This window comes from Staurois parvus, unplaced genomic scaffold (assembly GCF_062004578.1).
Source record: "Staurois parvus isolate SC_StPar_1 unplaced genomic scaffold, SC_StPar_1.0 ptg000237l, whole genome shotgun sequence".
In the NCBI taxonomy this organism is placed as follows: domain Eukaryota; kingdom Metazoa; phylum Chordata; class Amphibia; order Anura; family Ranidae; genus Staurois; species Staurois parvus.
In genome coordinates, this window is record NW_028318033.1 from 1473175 (window position 1) to 1479009 (window position 5835).

Sequence of the window (5835 nt, forward strand, 5' to 3'; positions counted from 1 at the left end):
CACACTCCGCATTCATCAGGGCTAAAACAATATTACAAATAAAAAATATTTTTTAAATGTTATGTGCGTCCAGCAGCCATGTCCAAATGGGACATCTGTTCCAGTAAGAAGGGTTTTCCGCTCACTTTGGAGAGATTTGTCTCTTTTTCTGTTGTGTCTCCAGGGCTTGAAGTAAAGGGCACCCCCACCCTCCCCAACAGGATACAGACAGCAAAAGAAAAAAAAATTAAAGAGGTTCTAACCATTTCTTACTCTATCAAAAATTGCAAGAATAAATTCACTATACACGCCCCAGCCCTCCTTCCTATCCCCCCATAACTAGGCTATGCAAGTAAACCCCCATGGTACATACATACCTCCTCTGGTTGTGGTAACCTCTCATGTTGCCTACAGCCTGCTCAGTAAACCTCTAGTGCCAGACTGGCAGCACCCTTGCAATAATGATCCTAAGACTTTAAATGGATATATCTGTGCTGCACAAGAAATGTCCCATTGGAATCTAGAGGTCAATAGTGCTCAGCCCATCACTTTATTTTTACCGGCCAGGCTGTAGACAGTGCAGGAGGCAGCCGCCTCCATAGGATATATGCACTCTTTGGAGGTGGAGGTGGATAGTCAGCTTAAGGTGGGAATAAACGATTAGAAAATCGACTGATCGGTCATCCGACAACCGAGAGGCGTTCGTTCATTGGTCGAAATCATGGCCCGCATTAACCAATCTAAAAAATTGTTCCTCAGGCAATATGTAGTGTTGACGTCTTCCGTACAAGTGGAAGTGATGTAGTGTGCGTGTGACCTTGTAGCCACGCCCTTCCGGACAGAATGCGCGATACACACAACAATTACCAGCAATGAGTATAATATAGTTTATTACATGACCTATATACATAAATAGTGATACATAAATATATAATCTGCAGAATTCTGGTTTCATTATCTCATTAGGCCAATCTACTTTTAACATTTGGATTTTTCGTTCGTGTTTACGAAGATTCCTTGGACATAAACATCCGGGTCATCTTCTGTTTCCGCTCATGCGTGATAGGTTTTTTTCGTACGACCGTCATACCACCGCATAGAAAATCAGTCATTCGTATGCAAAACGACAACATTTTTCACTGTTGTTCAACCGGATTTTTTCGTTCACAATATCGTTGTCGGTTATAATATCCTGCTCATCAACGAAGATAAAATCATTCGATCAGTGGTTCCGCAAAATTCTTTGTACGATTTTCTTATCATGTGTACGGGGCATTAGTCCAGTTTTTGCAAAGATTTTTGTTAGAATAAATAGCTGGGTGAAAGGTCTCTTTAAGGGGGTTAGAAGGGGGCATTATAATAACGACCATGTCCTTTAAGAGCAAACGTTTGGCTGTATGTATACTTCAATCAAGACTTTGGAAACTGCATTTCTCAGCAGCAGAAACATTTATATTCTTTTCCATGAATGTTGATAAAATCTTTTTGGTATAAGCCAATTTAAAGTTTAATTGCTGTTTAGTTGGAAAAATAAAAAAAATCTGTTACCTAATAATACACTTGCTCGTTTTACACGTAACAAAGTGATAAGTACTCTGCATGGCTGATTTTAAATGGCAAAAGGTCATTTCATCCTAAATATTGCCTTTCAGACGTCAATAGAGAGTACAGGAAATGAGGCAAAGTCCTTTGTGTGGCCTGGGAAAGTGTGTCACATTGACTTCAGTCATTCTATATGTGTCCTGAAGGGAGTTTTGTTTGGGGATATTACAGGAGGGGAACTCCATCGACAACAAATCTCTAGGTTATCGCCAGGATTTTTTTTTCTTTTTACAGAGGATCTGTTACTCTGACATTCCTGTTTTTTATCTCATCAGAAGTGAATGAGTGAATCATTTGTAGCAGGCTGATCTGTGGGCAGAACAGGTTATTTCTGAAAGATGAACTGGTAATAACGGCTTTCTCAAAGACTCTGCAAAATTCAGAGGAGCTTTGTGGAAGTAAGGGATTGTACGTTCAGATTTTCCTCAGCAAAGGTTCAGTAGGAACATGAATGCAGAATACTCAGCATATTTAAAGTGGTTCTAAAGCCTTGTTTTTTTTCCTTTAAAATAATAAAACACATCATACTTGCCTGCTCTGTGCAATGCTTTTGCACAGAGCAGCCCTGATGCTCCTCTTCTTGGGTCCCCCACTAGTGCTTCTGGCCCCAACCCCTTGCCGAATGCCCCCAGAGCAGAGCAGGCAGCTTGCAGGGGGCACTTGTGCATGCTCGCTCCCGAGCCGCCTCTGTGTGTCAATGCGACACACAAACTGTGGCACAGTCCCACGCCCGCTGCCTCCTCACTGGCTGTGACTGACAGCAGCAGGAGCCAGTGGCTTCCACTGCTGTGTCTCAGCCAAAGACAAGAGAGAGTCCCGAGAAAGTCGCAGCTCTCATGCACATCACTGGATCAGGATCAGGCTCAGGTAAGTATAAGGAGGAGCTGGGGGGGGGGGTGCAGGCTGAAAACCTTCAGCCTTTAGACCACTTTAAAGCTCAACTCAAGTTTTAAAGCTTAAGTGCAGTCAAAATAAAAAACATCAAAATCAGCACAAGGGACATAATTTACAGTCAGTAGGGTGTGTTCTTTGTGTTAATGCCTCTTCTATTAGTTGAAATCTTCCTCCATTGATGTCACCCCCAGCCCTGTTGCTATAATCTTGCAGTGCATCAGGGGTTAACAGAACTGTGGGAGTTGCGAAAGGCATTCATTATGAATGCCCGACTATGCCCGCCCTTTTTGACCAACTCCACCATTTATTGAAGCAGTGCTACAACTTTAGAGGAGTAGCAAAAAAGAAGGGACTTTAACGGCAACCAAAATTATAAATACAAGGCTTAAAAGTGCTCATAAAATTCCCTCCAGCCCGTGCCCCCTCCCCTGACCTTTCCATCAAGATCAATAGTACAACCATCAATCCCTCCCCCAATGCTAGGGTACTGGATGTAATCCTGGACTCTGACTTGTCCTTTCAGCCCCAAATCCAATCACTTTCCAACCTTGAACCTTGGGGTACACCACTGATGACCCCAGACCATTCAGAGTATGAATCATTAACCACTACTCTCTGAATACGATCTTTTAGCCAGTTTTCCATCCATTTACATAGTGATTTTTCCAAACCTGTAGACTTTAACTTACATACTGTATTAGCCGTGTGGGGGGAACTGTGCCAAACACTTTTGTAAAATCCAAGTATACCACGTCCACAGTCACCCCTCTGTCCAAGGCTTTGCTCACCTCCTCATGAGAAAAAAATCAGATTTGTTTGACAACTTCTGTCTTTCATGAATCCATGCTGTCTGTTGCTTAAAACATTTTTTTCCAGCAAGAACTCATCTATTTGGTATTTTTATTGAACTCTCCAGTATCTTCCCAACTATAGAAGTTAAACTAACAGGTCTATAATTACTTGGTAAATATTTTGACCCCTTTAAACATTGGCACCATATTGACCTTATGCCAATCCAGTGGTACTCTGCCAGTCATTAAAGAGTCTCTAAAAAAAGAATCAATGGCTTTGAAATGGGAGAGCTCAGTTCTTTAAGGACCTGTGAGTGTATGCCATCCAGTCCAGGTGCTTTATTCACCTTTATTCTATCTAAATATTTTTGGATCATATTAATTGTGAGCCAATGTGGATCATCTGTAGCTGTGTCAATACCATGCCCATTATGGACAAGAGCTCCCCCATGCTCCTTTGTATATACAGAGTTGAAGAAAGTATTTAATACATTTGCCTTCTCTTTGTCCCCAGTCACCCACTCTAGATTATTTTGGGGCCTATATGCTCGGACTGGACCTTTTTACTATTAATATATTTGAAGAATTTTTTGGGGTTGGTCCTGCTATCTCGCAATCTGTCATTCGTTTTTTTATGGTCTTTATTTCCTTTTTGTATATTCTGTTACATTCTTTGTAATATTTAAACGATGATTGCGTTCCTTCATTTGTATATTTAATAAAAGCTCTTTTCTTATTATTTATAGCTTTTTTAACTTTGCCCGTAAGTCACATAGGTTTGATTTTTAGCCTTTTAAACTTTAATTTCTCCCCATACAGTTTGTCAGGTTTCCTTACAACAGACACTGTGGCTGCTCTGTGCCCCCTTCTTATAGTGAGGGAGCAGACTTATCCAAAAGTCCCTTTATTGGCACTTCTAAGCCTGCTAGCCATAGTTTCAAGGGTATGCAGTATATTATGGTTTGAAAAAAAATCTCCTGAGGGAATCAACACATAAATTTGCCAGGACCACGAAACTCCAACCTCGAACCTGCAGGATTCCCCTTGAACTCATGGTATCGGTAAATCCAAAACTCATCCCTATGTACATACTTGGGAACTTCTTGAATGCGGGTGGGTGGGTGAAGGAAGAAATGTTGCATTGTAGGAATGAAGGGTATTTCCTGGAAATGAGCTGTGGCTAAGTTTTTTCTTCCCCAGGAAAAGCCATTTTTCTTATCATTGCACATACTTCAGCTCTAAGGCTTTAGTCATACTGTCCCCAGTGCAGTAAATTTACAGTACATGACACTTACAGAAGTAATTATATTTTTATATATAATGACATCAAACAGTATTTTACCAAAAATGTACGTGAGTTTGATATGAATGAAATGTATAGCTACTGGGAGGCTGTAGGGGGACCTTGAAATAATATTTCACTGTTTCCATCATGTGTTCTTTTCCTGATTGCCCATGTGTGCCTCCTTTTTAAAGGGGCAGCCCCAAAACCAGGTTGTCACTGTCTCACCAATTATTATTGTATTTGCACTTTCTATAATTAAACTTTAAGGGCTGGTTCACAATATGCCCTGATATAAAACGCACAGGAACGCACGGTCAGGATCAATAGCACCACTATCAACCCATCCCTGCATGCCACGGTGCTAGGTGTAACCCTGGATTCTGAACTATCCTTTCAGGCCCACATCCAATCCCTGTCCAAATCATGCCACCTCAACCTCCGCAACATCTCCAGAATGCACCCCTTTTTAACCAATGATACCACAAAGCTCCTAATTTACTCCCTGGTAATCTCTCGACTTGACTACTGCAACTCCCTCCTCATTGACTTACCTTTACATAGGCTATCCCCCCTCCAGTCCATCAAGAATGCTGCTGCCAGGCTCATCCACCATACCAACTGTCTGCTACCCTTCTCTGCCAATCCCTCCACTGACCTCCACCCCTCTCTGCCAATCCCTCCACTGACCTCCACCCCTCTCTGCCAATCCCTCCACTGGCTTCCATTTGCTCAATGAATAAAATTCAAAATACTAACAACTTACAAAGCCATCCACAACTCTGTCCCCAGCTACATCACCAACCTGGTCTCAAAATATCAACCAAACCGCTCTCTTAGATCCTCCCTAGACCTTCTGCTCTCTATTTCCCATGTCACCTCCTCCCATGCTCGCCTCCAGGACTTCTCCTGAGCTTCTCCCATCCTATGGAACTCTCTACCCCAACCTTTCCGGCTGTCTCCTAATCTATCCACCTTTAGACGATCCTTGAAAACCTTTCTCTTTAAAGAAGTCTATCTTGCTTCTACCTAGTAAACTACCATTTTTTTCCTCCATCAGCTCATCCCCCTTACAACTATTACCTTTTGTATCACTCAACCCTTCCTCCTAGATTGTAAGCTCTAACAGTCAGGGCCCTCTGTTTCCTCTTGTACCAAATTGTATTGTAACTGTAATGTCTACCTTAATTTTGTAAAGCGCTGTGCAAACTGTTGGCACTATATAAATCCTGTATAATAATAATAATAATAACTGTGCGTTCCTGCGCAATTCATATGCGGGTCTAT